Source organism: Bombyx mandarina, chromosome 02, assembly GCF_030267445.1.
Source record: "Bombyx mandarina strain Sakado chromosome 02, ASM3026744v2".
NCBI classification, from domain to species: domain Eukaryota; kingdom Metazoa; phylum Arthropoda; class Insecta; order Lepidoptera; family Bombycidae; genus Bombyx; species Bombyx mandarina.
In genome coordinates, this window is record NC_143209.1 from 7,318,617 (window position 1) to 7,331,683 (window position 13,067).

Genomic DNA, 13,067 nt, shown 5'->3' on the forward strand with positions numbered 1-13,067 from the left:
TGCTTATTTCTGCTGTGAAGCAGTAATGCGTTTCGGTTTGCAGGGCAGGGTAGCCGTTGTACTATAGAACTGTGGGCTCAGTGCGAGTTTTTTAACATTCTCGATCGCGTAAAAGTTAACTCCAATCTGTATGGAGTTGGAACGTTTGCCTACGTTTGCCGCTAGGGGCGCTGTTCCAACTGCATACAAATTTTAATAACTTTTACGCGATCGAGAACGTTAAAAAACTCGCACTTAGCACACTGATCAACTTTCAATTCACGTCTTAAAGTGAGTTAACAGCATTTACGTTCTTGACGTCTACGGGCTCCGGTAACCGCTTATCGTCATACGGGCCGTGAGTTCGACCACCCTTTTAAGCTATAAAAAAAGAGTGCTCTGAGGAATTGACCCAGATAATCCTGCCATTTACTTTGTAGTAAGGCACCTTCCATTATTATGTGTCCTTTACAGAAGACTTAAAGAGTCCTCGAGGGTGGTAGTCAGAAGCTCAATTATATATATCCCTGACATTGCTGATGTCTATGAGTATTTGGACTGACTGACTTGGAAGATTTACCTAATTTCCTGTAGATGGGTCGAAATGTTATATCACGAAACAAGAAATGATCAAAGACTTAATCATCAATTTATAAAGTAAAAATTCAATGACGCAGCCCTAAAAATAGATGCCCTCCCACTAGGGTTGTACGACAATAGCACAGCGGGGTTGTAATTAAAAAAAAAACGCAAAAATCTGATGCTTGGGCGTGAATTTTCACGCGTCCCACTCAATGCCTCATGCGTGTGCACACTACACGTACAGAAGCATGTGTGCGTGAACTGGTAATTAATTAAAAAATATATATAATATATATGAAGTGCCATTCGTGTTGTTTCTTTTTACATTTGACATATGATAGGTTCTTCTAATGCGCACATTGTGTTGTGTTTTTTTAATTGTTCGTCACATTACTTTTTATCAAGTCATTGATAAGTTATTGGGGGATTTAGTGGACAAACAATCACAAATCTGTCCTGTATGTGGCCAAGAGATCTCTAGCTATTTAATAAAGATAATGTCAGAGATAAAGACGATGTATAATTGAAAATGGAACACGTACATTTGGTTAATTTACGTAAATACTTTTGGTATCAACCGTCAACAAATTCTTATTCACGTGTAAGTATGTATTCGAAGTATGACGGAAACTGTTTGACAATGCAGTTGGAGATTTCGGTGAGAGTAAGTTAGTTGGATAACTTGGTATTGGTGGGTTGCCGGTGCCTTGAGGCAAGGTTAAATGGGCTCTTCTGGTAGTAGGACGTCTCGTGAGTCCGCGCGGGTAAATACCACTACCCCGCCTATTGATGCCGTGAAGCAGTAACGCGTTTCGGTTTGAAAGGTGGGGCAGCCGTTGTACTACTAAAAACTGAGACCTTAGAACTTATGTCTCGAGGTAGGTGGCGACATTTACGTCGTGTCTATAGGTTCCGGTGACCACTGAACACTGAGTGGGCCGTGAGTTCGTCCACCTACTTAAGTAATAAATATATAAAAAACAAATCATCTTTGTCTCTCATCTTTGTCTTGCCTAAATGGCCTTGTAATGAAATACGTACTTAACGATTGTTCACGATTGACTTCCACGGTGAAGGAATAGCATCGTGTAATAAAAATCAAACCCGCAAAATAATAATTTGCGTAATTACTGGTGGTAGGACCTCTGGTGAGTTCGCACGGGTAGGTACCACCGCCCTGATTATTTCTGCCGTGAAGCAGTAATGCGTTTCTGTTAGAAAGGTGGGGCAGCCGTTGTAGCTATACCGAGACCTTAGAGCTTATATCTCAAGGTGTGTGGCGCATTTACGTTGTAGATGTCTATGGGCTGCAGTAACCACTTAACACCAGGTGGGCTGTGAGCTCGTCCACACATTTAAGCAATAAAAAAAAAGTCTTCAAAACGTGAAAGCTACCATCCGCCTTGACACATCTGATCAAAGTCTCGAATTGTAAGAATATCTATACTATCTATACTAATATTATAAAGAGGAAAGATTTGTTTGTTTGTTTGTTTCGAATAGGCTCCGAAACTACTGGACCGATTTGAAAAATTCTTTTTCCATTAGAAGCTGACATTGTCCCTGATGAACATAGGCTACATTTAAAAAAAAAAAAAAAATATTTTTTTGGTTTCATGTGTGTTTTAATGTTTCCGAAGCGAAGCGAGGGCGGGTCGCTAGTGAGTTATATTTTGAACCGAAACCAACCTGTTGAACCAGAATGAGGAATGTTTTGCGGCAGATAAAGGGTAGGATGATGCCACTCACATGTGTGGGCTTACAATGTGTCCCACTACCAGTTGATGTAGGTTGGCGATCGTACCATAATGATAATAAGAAATAACAAATCACTGAGATCAAACCATGTACGGCCGTCTGGTGTAGTGGTAAGTGACATGGTCACTACACAAGGGGTCGCGGGTACGATCCCGCCAATGGAAGATATTTGTATGATAAACATAAAATGTCTTTTCCAGGGTTATGGATGTATATTATATATATATATATATATGTAAGTTTATAATAAAAATCTTACATTTATTTCAGCTGTCTCGTACCTGTAACACAAGTTCTTTACGAACTTAGCACGGGACCAGTTAACGTGGCGTGATCGTTAGTAACAAAAAAAAAATGTACGGTCATCGGGGCCCAATTTAGGACTCCCAGTGTTATGGCTACCAGAGATTAACATAGATATAGATAGTAACATACCCAGACAAAGAGCAAGCAAATTTGTTCATCACACGAATGTTTGTCTGATGTGGGAATCGAATCCGCGACCCTCAGCGTAACAGTCAGCGGCGCTAATTATTGCGCCACCGAATCAGTCATGTCATGTAACGTGTTCATATAATAGCCAATATCACTGCCTATTCTCCGGTTAGTCTTAGTCATTTTACGAAATTCAAGAGCAGAGATGGAGCTATTGTGGGTTAACATCACACAGTTAATCTAGCGATTTGGTTGTCTGTTTGTATTGCCTCCGTGGCGCAATAAGTTAGCACGTTCGGCTGTTAGCTGAAAGGTTGGTGGTTCGAGTCCACCCGGGGGCGAGACTGTTTTTATACTTCCATTATCCAATTGAAATTGGACCAAATTACTATATTTATAGGGAAGTGTTTCCTCTGACAGCGGTGCTATTTATCCAAGAGAAGGTCCATCGCCTCCGTAGCGCAATCGGTTAGCGCGTTCGGCTGTTAACCGAAAGGTTGGTGGTTCGAGTCCACCCGGGGGCGAGACTGTTTTTGTACTTCCATCATCCAATTGAAATTGGACCCACTTACTATATTTATAGGGAAGTGTTTCCTCTGACAGCGGTGCTATTTATCCAAGAGAAGGTCCATCGCCTCCGTGGCGCAATCGGTTACCGCGTTCGGCTGTTAACCGAAAGGTTGGTGGTTCGAGTCCACCCGGGGGCGAGACTGTTTTTGCCAATGTTAACTAGTTTAAAGCCAGTAATAATATTTACAAGGAGGCTCTAAAAATATTCATTACCCTGTGAAAATATCATACCTACTAGCCATTAGACATCGTCTTATTAAACACACACACACACGATTTTGAACAAAAGTCGGGAAAACAGTGATTAATTATATTATTTGACGTATTTCTTTCTGTAATTCCCACATTTAACAGAGAACAAAGGTCAGGTAATTTTAGAGAACTACTAAGTGGTACTCTTCAGCTCAGACCTTCCTTAATCTGTTTCTCTTTAAAAACTCCTCCCGAAATTTTTTATTAACTTTTCAAATACATTCCGTGATCAATCTTGCAATTGCATTGTTTCAAATAAAGATGTTTTTAGATTTCATTTAATGAATTGCTTAGTTAGTAGAGTAACTCTGCCAATGCCGGTCCCAAGCCCGGATGGAAAAGAGAAGGGTTGAGTTGAAGTTCCTCCTTTCCATCTTTAAACAGTCAAAGCCTGGTTGGTCAAAGACTGGTCAAAGTCTGGCGGCGGTTAATTGCCCCAAATCAGACTTCAGCGGCCTTAAAGAAAAAGCACTACCGTGTAAGGACGCGGGATCCCACCATGGCTATTTTTCCAAGAAAGCCTCATAAGGCCACGATCCTCAGCATTAAGGATTATTGACGCAAGGAGTTAATAGAGTTTGAAGAAGGAGTAGTTTAGGACGTAGTATGAGTAGGTCTCCTACAACGTGGACCTATGACTCGTTGCGGGAATACGCTGGATTTTGACAGCGCAGGAGTGCTCGTTGTGGCGAGGCTTGGGGCCCAATATCTAGTAGTGGACAACTGTGGGCTGCAAGACAGTATTATAGATAGCAGTGTAGGAGCAGCGTGACAATACAAGACGAGAAGACTATGGTTTTATCAATAAAAACTGAAATTTTCTTTTATCCTTAAAGACTATGTGTTTTCGGCTTCCAATAGAAGCGGCCCATTTGTTTCCGTGGCTGTTCTCAAAGGCGACTAAGATATTCATCGGAGAATAGGCAGTATTATTCTCTAAATATTGCGTACCAGGGTATTGCGACCGCTTGCATTCGTGACTTATTGACATTTAGTGGTGGTATTGTAAGACGGATAACACCATCCTGCCTATTTCTGCCACGAAGGCCCCATGCGGTGGGTCACTGGTTGTACAATTATGATCGCGACTCCATGTCTTAATGGATGATGCATTATTATGCCTATGACCCACTTAAGCGCTTAATGAGCATCGTGCATGGCCAAATCCTCAGACTACAGAAACAACTTTTTTCTGTATTCTGAGAGCCAAACCATCGTTTAAAGACGAAAAAACTTTAACTCTGTGGTAGTTTGGGTTATCAGCAGTCTAAAATATTATTCACGAGAATGAACGGTTAAATCATATCTGACCCATTCGACGGGGTAAAGCAAAACCGCCTTCGCCCAAAACATGTCTTGTCGGATCCCCCGAATTCACTCTCGGTGCTTTTAGGCTCTTCAAGCAACTAGCAACCATCTTCAAGTACCCGAGGTCATGGTCCTCGTCGAACTCATTAACTCCAATGAAGAGTTTGACGCGTGAACTATTCCATAGGCGCAACCCACTGAGTTTCTCACCGGCAGTAGATTCAGCGAAGCACTGCTCTTGCCAGGACTAATGCTTACAAATCTCTCAGGTTGAGCCCGCGAGCTCACAATAATTCAAGTCGGAATAGCCCCTTAGGCTACCAACTATTAAGTACGAAAAAAATCCGTGAAATTTGTTTTAATTAAGTCCACGCATCGCAGAGAACGAAGAAAATTCTAACTTGCTCCAGCCGATATGAAATTTAAACGTCCACTTCCATATTCCAGTGGTTTCTGAAGAGAACATTCACGGGAACGGACACAGTGGGCGCTCGCTAATAGTAAATACAGACGGATTGTATGTACGCACGTGTGTTTGTGTGTAAAGCCACAAAAGTGCGTCGCGGGGCGGCGGTAGTGTGCGCGAGCAGGGTGCGTGCCTTGTTGAGACTAGCGCACGTTTCCAATCGCCTTCACGAAGTTATTTTTATTATTTTACGACGGACACTTGTAAGTAGCTCTGGCAATGGCCATGAACAATTTATCTTATAACTTTAAACGAGCAATTCTTGTATATAAATATATATGTATATAATCTGAATCTCGGAAACGGCTCCAACGATATTCATAAAATTTAGTATATAAAATTTAGTATAGGGGATTTCGGGGGCGATAAATCGATCTAGCTACGATTTATTTTCAGAAAATGTTGTTTTATTCGTGTTTTCAATAATCAACTGTTCCCGACATCTATTGGCGAATAATAATACTATTTTTCTTAATTGAGGTCAACTAACCGCTTTAAAGACACAACAAGATGGCGTTATCAAAAAAAACCGGTCATCGTCTAATTATTATTATCTATGACGTATTTTGGGCGACTGTGACTTTTTACCTTTTATGCTAAGCTAGCCGATTCCAGAAACATTTTTTTAATGAAAAACAATCTTCAAGTACCAAGTTTTAAGTCAAATGTGCTTGACCTTTCTTTGTCTTCTAATGGAGTCATCACTGGCTTACTTAAACAGAGACTACCTTTTTTTTTTTTTTTTTATTGCTTCGATAGGTGGACGAGCTCACAGCCCACCTGGTGTTAAGTGGTTACTGGAGCCCATAGACATCCACAGCGTAAATGCACCACCCACCTTGAGATATAAGTTCTAAGTTCTCGAGTATAGTTACAACGGCTGCCCCACCCTTCAAGCCGAAACGCATTACTGCTTCACGGCAGAAATAGTAAGGGTGGTGGTACCTACTCACGCGGACTCACAAGAGGGCCTACCTCCAGTAATTACGCAAATTATATTTTTTCGGGTTTCATTTTTATTACTCGATGTTATTCCTTCACCGTGGAAGTCAATCGTGAACAATTGTTAAGTACGTATTTCATTAGAAAAATTGGAACCCGCCTGAGATTCGAACACCGGTGCATCACTCAACACGAATGCACCGGACGTCTTATCCGTTAGGCCACGACGACTACAGCCTATATTTTTAAATACTCTCCTCTGTGTAAGACTCATATGTCAAAACGCTTTTACAATTCCAAACACAAAGCACGACTTTAACAATCTTACGACCTATAGTCTCATTTATTAATGCGGTGTGTAGCAATCCGAACATGTTCTCAGAGATACTGAGCTTATATTAGTTCGTAGAAAGAATATAAATAATTTACTAAATTTACGGGTGATATTGGATGAAAGGAGTATGTATGACCAGAGACATTTCATATTTAATAGACTGGAATTCATCCCCGACATAATTACAGCCCTACATAATACGTCAAACCACCGAATTCAATTAACGTAAATAAAAAAAAAGGTGCGTGTACTTATGTACGCGCGTAAGAAGTTATACTTTATTTATATTAAATTTATTTCTTTTTTATTTATTTAAATTCTAATCAATTTGAAAAAAATTCGATTAAACAACATCCTTAAACACGCATATTGGACATCCTTTTTCTTGACATCGTATAAATTCAGTAATTCTCGGTACGGTTCGGAAAGTTCACCTGCGGCTATATTCAGACTCGCCAAGTTACGTCGGTCGTACTGTAATGAGCGATTTAGTGGGCAACTTCATTCTATTAATTTTGTGTCACGGTGCGCGCGCATCGTAAAGTTTCACCGCTCATCAATTTTTCATAACGCGCCCAAAGAAGTATAACTTCAAAAATAGTCGATTCAAATTTTTTAAATCGTGTTCGCGTCGGTTAAAATCTCGTGTGTCATTGGAAACGGTGACTCGTCTAGTAAAGTGCGTTACCAGGATGTGTGCGTCCGCTTTCACAAATATAAACGTGTACAGATACGCTTCCAGTACATGCGAGAAAACATAGAAAAAAAATTACTATGTGTTCTGTCGTGTTAGAGACATATAGATTCATTGCATTGGGGGAGGAAAATGAATTTACTCTAGTTGGCAAGGAAGCGATGCTAACGGCAAGCTAAGCTATAGCATTGACAGTCAGATTTGTCATGTCAAACGGTGTTGTGTTTCCTGAAACGCATATTTTGTTTTTGAAGTGAAACTTCTTTAGGCGCATGAGGGTAAAATTTTTACAGAACGTCACGCAGGTATGCAACGGAAGTGACGTCAAACTACTATTGAAATTTAGTACGTGTCAAATGTCAGTAGTAGTAGTTGTTGTATTTTTCCAACTGTAAAGGCAAATGTATCATACCATACAGCCTATTATTTTATAATTTTTTTGTGAAAAATGTTAATATAGGAATTGAAATGAAATGAAAAGAATTTGGAACATTAATCAAATAGCATGAAATTAAATTAGTCAATTCAATTGGCAAAATATTAGTCATTTACAATTTAAAAATCTAAACATAATGTGACTGTCAACACTGAGGTTTGAGATTGACATTTGACGACTTTTGGCGGGAACATATCTTCCTTTTTCCCTTCCTCTAAGTCTCGGAAATCTAAAGTTTTAGATTTGTATAAATATAAGCAAGACTTTTAAATTAGTTCGCCAAAAAAGTTTCACTTCTGACATGTGTACTTTGTACACACGCACTTTTTTTTTTAGTTAATTTGCGTCATATTAAGGCCTATAATATATGAGTCTGATCTGTCAGTGCATGCTACTCCTTTCAATCGGCCTTTTGCCCTCTATTTTTCTACAGAACATAAGCTTTTCGAAGTTCTGAACGAGCTTACGAGGTATGTTCTCAAAATAAATAGTAGTTTAAAAAAAACTAACAAAATACACTTTTATAGTTAGAAAATCTTTTTACAGATTTTTCTTTTTACAAGAATTTTTTTTACAATAAAATCATTTTTTCTTATACTATTTTTAATTCAAATTTATTAAAATTTATTTTCTGTTTTTTAGTTGGATTTTCTATAAAAGCGTATTTTGTTAGTTATTTTAAACTATTATTTATTTTCCATTTTTAGTTGAATTTCCATTTTTTAATATATTTTCTCCAACTTTTTTTTAGATATTGATCATCGGTCCTTAATAAGTTTACCAAATTTCGAATTAATCCGACGTTTTGAAGGGGCTCAAAATCATGTTCAAATATTTCGTTACAAACATACATACGTCTGAAGCTAATAAATGCGTATTAAAATTACTTTAAGCTTTCGATAGAATCATTTTTGTCTTGTCTCTGATATTCTGGTCCTTCCATATCCTTTCGAGTTGCAGTTTCTATCAGCAGCAAGCACCATAGGCATCTATTGAGGCAATTTGTAGGAATCAAAACTTAAATTTTCCCTTTCAAAGCTGAGATTTAATAGGAGACGAGCCATCAAAAAGGTTTTACGTTAATAGGAACAAAATAAAATTTTATTTCTTGTAATAATTTCAATGTTGTGTCCTTAAGTATTTTCTTGTTATTGCTTCTTTTAGAGGGTTTTTTTTATACAGGAGAGCTTGCGCACACTGAAATCTGTTTTCCGTGGTATTTTAGCCCCCCGATTTCCGCCTACACGTTTGGGGGCGGTAGGCGAAGTGGGTCGTTTTCAATTTTGCGACCAAAAAAGTAACTATTTCATGAATTTAAACTTTCTCTAATTTTCCAATTTTTGTATTTAGGCATGTTCAGAATAAAAAATGCTTCATTACAATCAAGTTAATCTTATTATTATTATTAACTTATTCATCGATAATATTATATAATATTCATTTATATTTTTCATTTTACGCATTTGATAACGCCAACACGGATGACAATATAAATAGGAACTTTTTTAAAAGCTTAGAAACCGTACTTATTTAATCTATATATTAATACGTGAAGGAAAAACTTTGTATCCCTTTTTACGAAAATTGCGCGGACGGAGGAGTATGAAATTTTCCTTATTTATAGAGAATACAGAGAAGAAGTGCACAATGTGAATATTTTTTAAAAATAATGCATAAAAGATACATTAAAACAATAAAGAAAACATTACACACGCTACATACCATGTATTTGACGCACACACGCATGCATACTATTTATTGTCAAACTTTTGTTCTTCACGTCTGTGGTCAAACTGAGAATAGATTAAATATTGTTTGTCTTTATTAATATTTTTTAATAGTGCCTTGGCGAAATTTGTAATTATAGAAGTTTAAAATACAATCATAATAGTGTATAAACTTACAATTCCAATTAACTATAGTCGAATTTCGACTACTGCGGGACCTCTAGTTTTTAATAATGTTCTAATATCCAGTTAGTTTTCCTTTATCATTGTATTATATACTGATTAAATAAAGTTGCCGAATTTCAACACGCATTACTGGAAAAATAGAAAACGGGTTAGAATGAAAGAATGAGATTTGGGGTAGTTTTTAATGTATAACTTCTAATTTAACAGTGTTTACAAACAATATATACCTATAGTTATAGGACCACGTGCCTGTTGTCATGACAACAAATTTAATGTACTTATAATTACGGTAACATTAAGGCTATGAGAATTAAATCAAATAACTCGCTTTTGGCCCCAAATTTGAAAGCGAGTGTATAGAGCGTTAAGGTGACTAAAATTTTCTGTTACTCAGTAACATTCATCAGTGTGCTTAGTGTGAGTTTTTTAACGTTCTAGATAGCGTAAAAGTTAACACAAATTTGTATGCAGTTGGAACAGCGCCCCTAGCGGCAAACGTACCGACCCCATACAAATTTGAGTTAACTTTTACGCTACGAGAACGTTAAAAAACTCGCACTAAGGACACTGAACTTTCAATGAAGCAGCACTTACCTGAGACAGTTTCACTGGGAGCATAGATCCCCACTACCACTAGGTGTCTCAGTGGGCGAGCTATCCGAAGCCAGTCTAGACGGCATCGGAAATAAGTATCTGTGGCGACATTGCCACCACTATAACTACTTTAGTCTGTGACGAAAAACTCACACGCACTTTATTCATATAGACTGACACTTATCATTACGGATCCTCCCGGTCCATTAACGGTGCTTTTAGGTACCACAAGCACCGGTCACCGTCCTCGTCGAACCCGTCGCTTCCGACGATGGGCTCGACGAGCGAATTAACCCATAGACACAGCCCACTGAGTTTCTCGCCGGATCCTCTCAGTGGGTCGTGTTTACGATCGGTGGTAGATTTTGCGAAGCACTTCTCTTGCTAGGGCCAGTGTTAGCAACACTTCCGGTTTGAGCCCCGTGAGCTCACCTACATGTTAGGGTGAAGCTAAAATAGTCTCTCAAGGCTATCAGTATAGGTAAAAAGAAGAAGAAGACGATACTATACTATAGATGGTGCGGTGCAAAGTTAAATAAAAACTTAGAAAAAGCAACTCAGTGTGCGCATTCCCATATCGGCGACCGTGGTTCGTTTCTCTTCCGAGATCCCTATCGTGACCTCTTTGATGGGTGTCCTGTACTTTCCATAAACATTAAAAATATACAATAAAGAGTTCTATCACAAGAAAAGTTGGACATTTTTTTTCTTCTTTTCTTTAACGAGCACGAATGTCGTATTGTGGATGTGGCATAGAGCCGCTTCGCTTCTTCTGCAACTTTCTAGGCTCTTGCTAGTGTTCGTGTTAGCTACGTCGTCAGGTTCGAGCCCCGTGAGCTTACCTACTAGTTAAGGTTACGCTGATATGGTCTCTAGACCATCAGCTTAGGTAGGAAAAATATATATTTAAAACAGCATCTTATTTTCTGTTTCGAATTTTCAACCCATTTATGAGAAATAATATTTGGTAAATTTGTCAAAAGTCAGGTGACAGTTTTGTCTTATTGCTTATTACATTCTTTTATCTATATATATATATAAAAGAAAGTCGTGTTAGTTACACTATTTATAACTCGAGAACGGCTAAACTGATTCGGCTGGAAATTGGTGGGGAGATAGCTTAGAACCAGGAGAAAGACATAGGATACTTTATATCACGTTCCCGTGGGACGTGACGTAAAACGTGGTATATATAACAAAATGAAATTAATATGGAATAACAGAACACAACTGACAGCTAAACGTAATGTAGTCTATGGTTAATTATAAGAGAATTTTGAAGTTGATCGGTTGATGTGTTTGTTTCGAGTTTCCATTAGCTTATTGTGCCGAGATAGGTAATCATTAAGAAAGCCATGCCGGGACAAATAAAAAATTGACCTTGATAAAATCAAAAGTATGCACATTTATTGGCTCTAAGGCGGAACAAAGTTCGCCGGGTCACCTAGTTATAAATAGTTGTCACAGGCGTATTATATGTATTTATCTTCTATACCCACGTAAAAATATTTCTACCTAATTCAGGGAAATATCTAAATAAAATACGAAAGTGAGTATTTGTTTGCTAGTACACATATTCAACAGTCACCTTCAACTTAATTTCTTTGAAACATTTCAATTTTTTTAATTATTTATCTTGTTCGCATCCTTCTTTTTTTCGTAATTCGATGTAATATTCAAACGAAGAATATAATGTACTGCATATTCAGCGAAAATAAATCCGTTTTCCCGCGAAAACGGCCCATAATTCCGCCATCTTGTGTCTTTCGCGAGACAAAATGGCGGCCGCGATGACGTTACTGAAGTAACTGTTCGTTTTATATCGACGCTTGAAAGGCAAACGTGACTAAGCGACAATGCGTGAACTTTACAGTAGACTAATTTAAAGTTGAAATACCTCAAAACAAATTTTATTTTAAAGAATCTAGCTGTAGTAGAATCTAGCTAGTAGCTGTAGGATTGAAATGATTTTAATAGACCTAGAAATATATATTTTTTGCGCATCGAATATGGTTATTGCCTATCATTTATGTACAAAGCAGTTATTGTCGCTTAGTCACGTTTGCCTTTCAAGCGTCGATATATTTTTTAAGTTATTTCCTTAATCATATTTCCATTGGGCTATTTTTTTCTTTACGAGGCTTTTACGTTCTTGAACTTGAGTTGTAAATTTTATATTATAACGATATTCTAAATGAAAATTGAAAACTCTTGGTTAATAAAAACTCAATTTATGAAGAGCGATACTCGGCTATTGGACTCAAGGCTTATTAGCAGAGCTATTCTTTAATATGAAAAGCTTTTTTGGGCCTCATTTAAAGACAAAATTTCAAGAATTTTTCAGTTTTAATCTTACTCTGTTTTTTGTTCATTTTACAAGGTGTCTAGTGAATCGTCATCGGAAGGTACCACCATCTTAGTTGTTCATGCTGTGAGTACGGTTGTCTGTTGTACAGTTGAAACTGGTATTGGATACCGGGTTTCTGATACTGTGATGTGTGAATATTTTAACCGCTAAAAATAGAAGCCAGTTTTCAAATTTGACTGAAATCGAAAAAAAAAAAAACATTTTTTATGTGTGTTATATTATGTTCAACATTCACAACTTTTTCTAGATGAACCGATTTAAGATTTTCTTTTAATTCCCAGTCTGGTTATGAGGTTCCATTTAAATTCGATTAAAATCGATACTATAGTTACAGAGCTATCTAAATATTTATTTATATGATATACTAGTTGGCCCGGCAGACTTCGTAGTGCCTCAATCGATAAATAAAAGACCTAAACTTTTGTATAAGATCAAC

At 37.7% G+C, this 13,067-nt stretch overlaps 2 non-coding genes across 2 annotated transcripts; both read left to right on the forward strand.

The window, feature by feature from the left end:
* The first annotated feature begins 3,204 nt into the window (after positions 1-3,204).
* On the forward strand, positions 3,205-3,278 carry TRNAN-GUU (transfer RNA asparagine (anticodon GUU)). Its single transcript has one exon. It is a non-coding gene; the product is annotated as a tRNA-Asn (tRNA).
* A 109-nt stretch (positions 3,279-3,387) lies between these two features.
* On the forward strand, positions 3,388-3,461 carry TRNAN-GUU (transfer RNA asparagine (anticodon GUU)). The gene has a single exon. It is a non-coding gene; the product is annotated as a tRNA-Asn (tRNA).
* The last annotated feature ends 9,606 nt before the right edge of the window (positions 3,462-13,067 follow it).